At 35.0% G+C, this 11,850-nt stretch overlaps 2 non-coding genes across 2 annotated transcripts; one reads left to right on the forward strand and one right to left on the reverse strand.

Moving 5' to 3' along the window:
• Window positions 1-365: 365 nt before the first annotated feature.
• Window positions 366-437, reverse strand: Trnap-agg (transfer RNA proline (anticodon AGG)). Its single transcript has one exon. It is a non-coding gene; the product is annotated as a tRNA-Pro (tRNA).
• A 10,497-nt stretch (window positions 438-10,934) lies between these two features.
• On the forward strand, window positions 10,935-11,006 carry Trnah-gug (transfer RNA histidin (anticodon GUG)). The gene has a single exon. It is a non-coding gene; the product is annotated as a tRNA-His (tRNA).
• Window positions 11,007-11,850: the final 844 nt, after the last annotated feature.

Below are 11,850 nucleotides of genomic sequence, written 5' to 3' on the forward strand. Positions count from 1 at the left end.
ACGCTTTTACTTGTTCGAAAATGGTTAAATGATTTTTTGTCTTGTTTTTGGATATATTGTTGTTGTTGTTATATATTGGCTTGCAAAAAGTCCCTTTCAACCACAAATTTGTACTTTTGGTCGCTGAGATTCAAAATAAATTGTGATTTAAAATAATCGTTTGGAAAATTAGTATATTTCGTCGTTGTATTTTCGACAAAAGTTGTTTTTCTAAATTATTTTTATCTGTACATGGGCCACAAACTGTATGTCTTTTTATTTTCCAAGGATCTAAAAGTTTTACTAGTTTACGTATGGTATAAAATTGAAAAACATATGTCTAAAATCTTTTAATGATCTTCCATCCATAAAAACGAAGTTCACTTGGGCTCGTCCGGGATTTGAACCCGGGACCTCCCGCACCCTAAGCGGAAATCATACCCCTAGACCAACGAGCCATGTGTTAACTGGTCGATCAATTTGTTTCAAGTTTGATATTTAAATAAAAAAAGAAGTGCAGTATTAAAAAAAATTTACAAAAATAATTTTTTGGAAAGCTGTCTTACGTCATGATGATGCTATTTATTTTCTCTCATATGTCTTTAGGGACAAAGAGGGATTTCCGGTAGAAAATATTTAAGTAAGACTTATGTTCAAATATGTCAAAAATTATTCAAGCTATTAACACCTTGTTTGAAGAGTCTTTGTAAAGTCAATACCATATTTAATCGGTCAAATTTAGGTCTTTATTTTTTCTGTGGTTATGTTTAAGCAAAATATTGAAAGTCTGGGAAATTTCAATTAACAATAAATATGGTTGGCAAGAATAATTTATAATAGGGTACCTAAGAATACATAACTCACAATACCGTATTTAAGGTAATTGATACGGGTGCTTCGGATCGAAATCTAAAGTGCTTCGGATCGATATTTATCAGTCAATAGAAACAGCTTTAGTTCTCGTAAGAATTAAATGGTTTAAAAAGCTTTCACCTTAGATTTGGGCACAGTAAAACACACGGACCTGGTGAAGTTAAGATTTTTAAGTGGTGCTTTGAGTACTACTGCGACCAAGTCATTGAAAGTATTGTTGAGGTCCCAGCCGTCTGACTTATACGCCCAGGAAATCGCCCTAAGAGACGCTGATCAGATTGTTGAAACTTAAACAGCTTGAGAGGTAAATGGCCAGACATACCGATATACATACTTGACGGGGCTTTCGCAGACCTGTAGACTGACTACATGACAAAGGTGACATTATGGGCAGCAGATTTCTTGTGCTCATGATCACCCTTGTAGGAGTGGCATTTATCTCAGGGCTCGACTAAAGAAATTTTAACGCCTTTCTCATATATTTATCTACGAACTCCGATTGTGATATAGAGACGTGGTTGAATAGACGGAATTTCAAAGCGAATAAAAACATAGATGCCTTATTTTCGACAGTGAGATTTAAAATTTTGGAATTCTTTCCAAGAAAATTCTTTTATTATTTTCTTTTTTGCAATAAACACAAATTTTTGCTCATTTAAAAAAAGAAATTTAAAGTGTTCCCCAAACAAAAGTTTTTGAAAAAAAAAATTTATTTCGAATGAATGATGAAAAGCTGTAGAGAAAATTGACAAGTAACATTCATTTTTTCCTAAGAGTAATTTTTATTGAACTCTATAGAGTTATGAAACATTGATTAGTGGACCAATTTGACTAGTTTAATGGAAACACTTGCTTTCGTTTTTTTTTTTGTGATTAGAAATTTTTTAAGAATTTTTTTTTAAAATTATTAGTTTTGAAGACATAAATTATTTATAATATGACGGAAATAAATCGAAAAAATTGGCAGAGAAAAAAAAGGTTACAACTGCATCTCTTTGTATAAGTGAACTATAAATTTTGATTGTAAAATTTTTTTAGATTAGTTTTTTTAAAATTATATTTGCTGAATGCTTTCAATTTTTTTGCTTAGAATTTTATGAAAATAAGACATTTTCTAAACCTGGACAATGGGTTAGATCCAGAACCTATTAGCGACCACATTATTCGATAAAAAATTGAAGGTGTGTTAACCCTCCGACGGTAGAATCACTATTGCCGTTGCCGAAGTACTAAGTAGACAGGGACCTTGTACTTTTTGTATGAAATCTTTTACGAAAACGCATTTTTTAAAATTTATTTTTTTGACATTATTGAAAAATGGCCTTAGGGATCTTGGAAAAAAATACCCAAGGACCTACTCACCCATCAGAGGGTTAAATCTATTTTACAGTTACAGAAGGATTTTGAGAATTTTTCGATTTTGAACCAGAGTGAGGTAAGTGTAGAGAAAAGTGTTACAAATATTTTGGAGATTGGTCAACAAATGCTCTAGAAATGAAAATTGGGAGCGATATCTAAATTAAGCCAGAGAAAAGTTGACACCAAATGCTCATTTCAGTACCATACGGCATTGATAGTTAAGCAACACCGCATGGGACAAAAACAATAGCGGATGGTATGGATGGTACTAGCCTTATTACCGAACTGGTATAGGTTTTAATACCAATTTGTTATTGGTTTTAGCACCAGAACCACAAAACCATCCCCCATGAATCAAAAAAAAAAAAACATTTGAAAATAATTTTAATCTAATATTATTTCGATTATTTACGTTAATAATTACAAAAATTGACGATACACCGCGACCAACCTCAATTCTTTGTAATCAGCAATTGATTTCATATCCGTTGATTCCCAGAAGTAATTTTCATATGAATACAGCAAAACAGCATCGTTTTCCACACAAAAGACTATCATGTTTTTGATGTAGAATGTCTATAGAATTTGTATTATTTCCATTTTCACCGCTTGCAAGTATTTCAACAGGTTTTTACGGACTCAAATTGCATTAAAACATTTTATTTATTTGTTTAACAAATATTTTAAAATGGAGTTAATATTTTAAGCACTAAGCTCACCAACTCTTCTGGCGCGATGACAAGAATACAAATGTGACGCCATCAAATTTTAATAGTCTTCTTTGCCTGGTATTAAATTGATACCAAATGGTATTACAAATATTTCCCAATGGCGCGAACAAAATGATACCAGACAGTGTTGGCAAAGTACCCTTATTTTCTATCAATGTACATACATGCGAGATGTATCTAAATCGGAACCGTTTTCTATGAAATTTACCAGTAGTCGAAAGTCATAAAAATATCCTTCCTGCCAAAATTTGTCTGAATCGGTTAAAATTTACCATATTATTGCAATATAAGTCCAAATTAAACGAACATATCCAATGCTATATCCAAATCTGAACAAATTTTTGTCCAATTTCAATAGGCTTTGTCTGTTGGTCAAAAAAAAAATTCAGTGCCAAATGTGAAGATGACGGGATATAAACTGCGACCAGTACTTTGTACACAAATTAACAGGGACAGACGGACATAGCTAAATCGAATCAGAAATTGATTCTGAGCCGATCGGTATACTTTTCAATGTGCTCTAGCTGTCTTTCTTCTGGGTGATACAAAGAAATCCACTAAGTTATAATACCCTGTACCACAATAGTAGGTAAAAACCAGTAAGGAAAGGCAATAGTAGGGCAGAGCCGACTATATAATACCCTACACCACCGAGTCTACGTAATTCCTTTAATATATAGCAGTTATATCCAAATCGAGTCAGACTTCAATTTTGCATACCTATTGAAATATCGAATAGAACCTTTTTACGATTTTCTTACGATGGTTTGAAAATTGTGGCTTTTACAGCCTTCAAAGTCGAAACGCATAAAAGATATATATGAGAACTTTACTTAAATCTGGTTCGGTTTATATGGCAGCTATATTAGGTTATTGACCGATTTGAACCATGCTTGGCACAGTTGTTGGATATCATAACAAAACACGTCGTGCAAAATTTCATTCCACTCGGATAAGAATTGCGCCCTCTAGAGGCTCAAGAAGTCAAGACCCAAGATCGGTTTATATGGCAGCTATATGAAAACAGGGACCGATATGGCCCATTTACAATCCCAACCGTGCTTTTGACAGACAGACGGACGGACATGGCTAGATCGACATAAAATGTCGCGACGATCAAGAATATATATACTTTACGAGGTATCAGACGAATATTTCGAGTAGTTACAAACAGAATGACGAAATTAGTACACCCCCATCCTATGGTGGAGGGTATAAAAAAAGTTTAGCATATGCTCGATTTTGTACGTTCGCATAATGTTAGAAAATAGATTGTTTTTAATTCTTTATTTATTTACCATAATTTTTTAACAATGAGTAATTGTGTATTGACTTGTCCTCCATCAATTCTTCAGTTAGGTTTAAGTGACAGTCTGCCATCACACTCACTTTCGTCCATTGGGATTACAACAGGAATAAAAGGCAAAATAGCTTGTAATGCCCACCGTTGAGCCATACTGTACTGCAATTCTGTAACTTATAACGAAAATCGTTTAGTTAAATTGGTCGATAAGAATTATAGTTTGCAATAACGATTATGTTATTCTCTTAATCCTAGTTAACAGAAATCATTTTTTTTTTCTGTTTGGCAAAAATAATTCTTCCCAAAGCCTGAAATTCTTATTATTTTAACTTAAAAACATCACAAATCGGAATAAAATGTACACAAATATTTAGGAAAATTGTTATCTATACCAATTTATTCGTATAAAAATTTTGCGATTTTTTTTTCATATTCATACGAAAAGCAAGATACCGCGCATATTAATTGAATGTCCAGACGCATCCGAAATGTTTTAAGAAAGAACAAGAGAAAAATAGTTTAAAGCCACTGGATTTAATGATTTTTATTTCTCGTGGTAAAAGTAAACACCAAGAAAATGATCCGTCGTTTAGTTGGCGATTTTTTATTCGTTTACGAAAACAGCTGATTTTAATGATGTAGCTTTTCGTTAAAAAGTCCTACTGAATGCCAAATTCACTAAATTTTCTGTTATTCCTTTTTAACTAAAACATTTTATAGAATTCTTCTACAGTTCGCTTTAAAATGCACAACAACTATTCACATCCTCTAGATCAGAATTGGGAACCGAAAGTGTAACTCCTTCTGATGGCCAAAGCGTGACACAGGCACACAGCAATGTTCTGTAGTCTCTTCTTCCTCGACGTCCTGACAGCCTCTGCAAAAGTCGTTTCTTGCAACCTTCAGTTTCAACCTTCAGCATGTTTTCCGATCAGACAGTAGTGACTTGTCATGACGAACACAATGACTGAGACGTCTGTTCTAGCTAGCGACAGTTGAGCAGTAGACCTCTTCAATTACAGACTGGGCCACATAATTTTGAAGTGTTCACAACCTCCGCTTTGTGACCATGTGCCATTCGTTGTCCTTCGGGCCTGATTCTGAAAAAAGCTTACATGTTGTTAGAGACATACCCACAGATTCCACTTCCCCTGGATTGTATAAGGTAGTTTCTAGTCTCACAAGTTCCTCTTCTCAATAATTCCCTGGGATATCCCTGTGACTCGGCGCCCAAAACAGGTGAATTTTGAACTGTTTAGTCATCTGCGACAGTCAAGGGTGGTTTTTGAATTCAGAAATAAGTTCCCCTATAGATTTATGGCTGTCTGAAAAGATATGTATGCCAATCAACGTTATGACATTCCACCATGTCTTTAATTACAAGGATTTCCACTTGATACACACTACAGTGATCGGGTAATCTTCTCGGTATCACCAATCCTAGTTCTTTAAAGTACACCCCTAAGCCCACCTACTAGTCTAGTTTGGATCCATCCGTTTAGAAGTATTTGCAGCTTCTTTTACCAGGGATATTGAAGTTCCAATCGATTCTACCACTAATAGTGAAACAGTAAATTTTATCAAAAAGCAGCTCAGGCAATGTGTAATCCACACTGCCTGAGATATACGGCATTGTATCAAGGATAACACAGTGTCCGTAGACGCCGCATGACCAAAGAGAAAGCCAACTTAGCTTGACAGCAGTGGCCGCAGCACGATGTCCAGAGGCATCCACTTCAGTGCATCAGATGAGGTCATTCTAAGTCCGGCTGTGATGCACAAACAGACATCCTTTGGATCCGGTTGAGTATTGAAAGTGGATTTTTGAAGCGCCGTCCACGAGACTAAAACACCATAGAGTATGACAACTGCAGTATATATTCATTGCATGTCAAGCGGTTTAAGTCCCCAACATTTGCCAATGTCTCTCTTACTCTTATAAGGCAAGAGTTGCCTTTCTTGCCCTTTCGAAAATTTTTGAAGTAAAGTTCAATTTCTTGTTGAGTAAAACACCCAGGTATTTTGCGCTTTCAGTAGATGGAACGTTCTTTCCTTCCAAGGAGACAAGTGCCAGTGAAGGTAACTTGTATCTCCTGCTGAAAAGAACTACTTATGCCGTACACGGATTTAAGCCCAGACCACTTGCGGTAGTCCACTTCGCTGTCACACGTAGAGCTTCCTGAAGTATATCTCTTATAGAATTTCAAGAAATGCTACCATTGTATATACACATAGCCCATAAAGTCTGCGTTCACCTGACAAACTTTTATGATTGGGAGGGCGGACCCTCCCCCTTACCCTTATTTTCAGAAACGCCAGATCTTGGAGATGGGTGGAGCGATTTAAGCGAAATTTTGTGTGCTCTCATATAGTACCCTAAAAATAAAAATTTGGTATCCAAATTTCGGATGGGGCACCTGGGAGGGCTGCCCCACCCTAAAACTTACCAAACATATATTTAGACCAATCACGACAATATGGGACTCAAATGAAAGGTATTTGGGATAAGAAAACGTATCTGATATCCAATTGTCGGACCAAGAGCTAGGGGGACCACCCCAAGCCCCAAAACACCCCTAAATCGGACATATTTACCGACCATGGCAATATGGGACTCAAATGAAAGGTATTTGCGAGTAGAATACGAATCTGATATCCAAATGTGGGACCACGTTTCTGGGGGTCCACTCCTTCTCCAAACCACCCCCCAAAACAGGACTTATTGGCCTTATCAAAAAAAGGGTTTTTAGAGGAGAACACGAATCCGATATATATTTTCAAGATCAACTCACTGAGTGCGCAAAACACCCCCCAAGCCGGTCACGTTTGCCGAATATGGAAATATGGCGCTCAAATCAAAGGTATGTGGAAGTAGACCACGTATCTGATATCAACATTAGGGGCCAACTGTCTTTTGCAATAAGGAGTCTAAAAGAGATTAGAAAACGAATTTTATATTCAATTTTAAGGGCAATGGCAATATGGGGTTCAAATAAATGATATATAGATATATGAGAATAGAGCACGTTGCTGATATATTTTCCGGGCTTAGTGTTTGGGCGACCACCCCAATCCCCAAAACACCCCTTGGCCATATTTACCGACCATGTCAATGTGGAGCTTAAATTAAAGGTTTTGAGGGGTAGAGCAAGAATTTATACCCATTTTCGGGACCAATTTTCTGGGGGTCTACCCCCTTCCCAAAATACCCCATAAACAGCAATTTTTTAGTGACCATCGCAATATTTGACTCAAACAAAGGTATTTGGGAGTAGAATACGAATTTTATATCCAAATGTAGGACCACGTATTTAGGGAATCACCCTTTCCCCAAAACACCCCCCAAAGGGTACACATTTTTCGACCACGCCAATATTTGGCTCAAATGAAAGGTATTTGAAATTAGAAAACCAATTTGATAACCTATTTTGGGGCCATGTGTTTGGGGGACGCCTCATCGTGTAAACTCCCCTAAAACAAATGGCAATATGGCGATTAAATAAATGGTATTTGGAAGAAGAGTACGATGCTGATATTTTTTCAGTGTCTGGGAGGTGGTACCCCGAAAACACCCTAAATCAGAGAAAACATGAGAATATCGGGCTGAAATAAAGTATTTTAAGAATAGAGTACACCTTACATCCAAACTTAAATTCGTAGACCAATAAAGATCATATGGGATTCAGATAAAGGTACTTATATTATTAAACTGTTAGTCAAGCGATATACTATTTTCGTAGCATGGTATTTCACTAAAAGCTCTTTAATTTTCGAAAATAAATATTCCAAGAAAACTTTTGTTCCATATAAAGTGAAAGAAGGCGCAGCGGAGCGGGCCCGGGTCAGCTAGTTAAAAATAAACAAAAGAGTTATTTAAACACAAAATAAAAACATATTATCACATTCCTAATATTTGGTAGGATAGTCACGCTGTTTTAAGACTGCACTTAGTCTATTTGGCATGGATTCTGCTGCATGACACTTTGTAACATCTCCTTGCTGGTAATAACGTGCTGACGATTTTTTTTTTCTCCAATAGATCACATAGATCCTCTATGGGGTTGAGATCTAGTGATTGGGGTGGGGTATTAAGCTGCTTTGGAGTGTTATATATAAGAAGTCAAAGCCTTACAACCTCCGATGTATGCTTTGGATCGTTATCTTGTTGGAACCAAAATGACGTTGCTAACCCTAGTTTAGCAGCACTTGGTTTAAATTTTTTTTTTCAAAATATTGAGATAACCCCATTTATTCATTTTGGACTCAATAAATTCTAATTGACCCACTCCACTAGCAGCCATACACCCTCACACCATAACTCCACCACCACCGTGCTTCACCGTTCCAACTAAATTTTGTTTTTCCAGCTCAGTCCCGGACTTGCGCCACACTTTTTGCCGACCTTTAATGCCAAAAATACAGAATTGGCTCCCGTCGGAGAAAATAATTTGTTTCCCGAGTTCAGGAGGCTTATTGATGAAAGTATTAGCGAATGCAATCCGCTTTTGTCTGTTTATGACTGAAATATACGGCTTTCTCCGACCAACTCTTCCATGAAATCCAGCTCTATATAATATTTTTCTGGCAGTTTCGGCACAGATGCTTTTTTTAAACATTGTTTCAATATTTTCAACAATTTTGGTTGATGCTTGCCATATTCATCACTTTGCGCTCTTCTCTAACGGATAATTTTTTTGGACGCCCAGGCCGAGGCTTTGAATTTATAATGCCGGTTTTTTGTAAATATTAATTACGCGCTGGACAGAAGAATACTGTTCCACCAATATTTCTAAAGGTTTGTCCTTCTTTCCACAATTTAATAATTTTTTTTTCTTTCAGATATGCATATTTCCTTTCCTTTAGTTTCCATGTTTCCAAGTTTATTAATTTTTTAAAAAAACACGTGTAACTATCACTTGTTATGATAATGAACGGAAACTGATCAAAAATAAGAACAAGCATCATAAAAAGTAACGGTACTTTCGAAGTAAACAAAGTGAACGCAGACTTTTTGGTTGTCATAATTTCTTCTTATGAGACAAAAGTACCGTTAGAACAAAAAAGCAAACTTGTATTTTTGTTTTCTAATTTAAGAAATATAAAGAAACAACATATACTACAAAACTTTATTTATTTTTTATGTTGTTTTTTAATCATTGCAAAGGAAATCGTCACATGAACGCAAACTTTATGGACTATGAGTATATCCTATCTTTTGCATTTGCAATTGACCTAATCCTATTCTAAATGGCGTCCATTGTTTTACTTAGTTTTTTCAGTATTCTGACAAAATTTATTTATTTTTCAGTATTTTAATATCAAAAAGTTCTTTAGCCAGTACAAAATTCATTATTTAAAAAACAATAGTAATGACATGCCCACATATTTAAAAAAAAGAAAGTAAAACATTAAATCTATGCCATTATGCCATAATGCCTATGACAACTATTGTAAAGGTGACGAAGTAGTGAGTTAGGGACAGGTTACATGAAACGGGCAAAAAAATTTGGACGAAATCAATTGAAGAGTGGATCAAGATAACATTTTGATAATTTTTTAACGAAATTTCACTTCCCTTTGTTGATAGATTTATTTGCGAGTCATTCATTTTACGGCTAGGCAATGCTTTAAGCCATAAAAGACCAATTTTTTCTATTAGGTTATGCCAAATCCATTACAATTGTTGCCAACAAGTCCAGATCTAGACATTTTACAGGTCTAATTCAACCATACACGCTGTAATTTAGTACAGAGCGCTTAAGATGGTACAATGGCGGAAATTGAAGCCTTACGATGAAATATCGCAATTTATTTCAATAAAATTACATACAGTAAAATCCACTCCAAACGATCGTCAAAGGTCACGCCTACTCTTCTAAGCTCTATTTTCTATTAATTTGATCGTAAAATTAATTTTATTTTATTTTTTCTTATAATAAAATTAATGCCAAATATTTATGCCACCCAACTATTTTGATACTTGGCATAATATTATTTTTCGAATAAATATAAATATGAAGTTTTATATTGGACCATTTATGACTACTTGTAGTCATATTAGAAAGTTTTAACTTTATTTTAAAAAATATCTGTAAGCTAAACTGTTCGAAAATTAGTTTGTCAAGTTACTTATGTCGACGACTGTATTGTTTTTTAGTACATGGCGAATTGTCAGCATATTTGAAGTAAAGCTGATAGCTTTAGCCCCTAGCGCTTAGTTTATTGTAATTTCTTATTATAATAAATAAATGAAATTGATCCAATAATTCACTCATATTTTGATAAATTAAAAAATAATGTCAGATAAGGCCAGAGAAATTGTTTGTTTGTTTTTTAGAAAACTCCCATGTTACCCTCACAATCGGTAAGACACACCCAAATGCAAATCGTCAACTAAATGAAGCAAACTCAACAAATTCACCACCAAGCTAAAAATAACCTTGATAAGCGCACATGGCATTAGCAGCAGCAAACAAAACAAGCCAACAACTCAACAAACACACCACCAAGTAGTCTATTTAACGGGTTGATGGTGAAATTCCTTTAAAATACACAGCGCTGAAGCAACACAAAGTACAAATACCAACAAAGTGCCAGACTGAGTGCTCGGTTTGATGACTGTGAATTGCTGCTTTGGAGGTCATGGTATAAAACATGTATTAGCACAACAGCAGAACACATCCCCAGTAGCCGTGATCGTCTAGTGGTTAGGACCCTACGTTGTGGCCGTAGTAACCCAGGTTCGAATCCTGGTCACGGCAATGTTTCAACAGAACATTGTCACGGAGGGGATTTTCTTTTTGTAATTTTTGATATTAGAAAAAAACATTTTTATTTTAAAGTGAAAAACAAGTTTTAGTCGACCCATAAAAATTTACTAGTTCAAGCGGAAATTAGAGTAAAGACAAAAAATGTATTATTAACTCACCCGATGATTGAAAGCTATGTGAAGTTAGGCAAAAAGTCAATACTCATGCCTGCTTAGCGTAAATAAAGTAAATATGTGGGGTAAGTGCTCCTTAGTTCGGAACTTTTTCGGCACTTCGGTTCTTCCTTTTTTAAGCTCAAATTATTAAGAATATGAAAAACTTTATATTAAAAATAAAAAAAGGTCTATAAGCATCAAAAATATTCTGGGCTCTCCTTGTAAGCCAAAATATTTGAGCTGAGTTTACAAATCACGTCAGAATTTCGTTTTTAGTGGGAGGATGTACATCAAAAAGTGCGAAAGTGTATGTTCTTCAGAAAAAAACTAGTAGAGGTATCGACGTTATATTGGGTTGCCCAAAAAGTAATTGCGGATTTTTTAAAAGAAAGTAAATGCATTTTTAATAAAACTTAGAATGAATTTTAATCAAATATACTTTGTTTACACTTTTTTCTAAAGCAAGCTAAAAGTAACAGTAAAAAGTAACTGACAGAAGAAAGAATGCAATTACAGAGTCACAAGCTGTGAAAAATTTTGTCAACGCCGACAGTACTTTTCCGCAAGTACTTTTTGGGCAACCCAATAAGTTGAGAAAGAGTAGAAAAATTAAAACATTTTAATTACAAATAATTTGTAATGGTAAATTATAATCAAAAGAATATGAAAAAATAAAAGCA

The sequence above is a fragment of the Stomoxys calcitrans genome, chromosome 3 (genome assembly GCF_963082655.1).
Source record: "Stomoxys calcitrans chromosome 3, idStoCalc2.1, whole genome shotgun sequence".
Taxonomy (NCBI): domain Eukaryota; kingdom Metazoa; phylum Arthropoda; class Insecta; order Diptera; family Muscidae; genus Stomoxys; species Stomoxys calcitrans.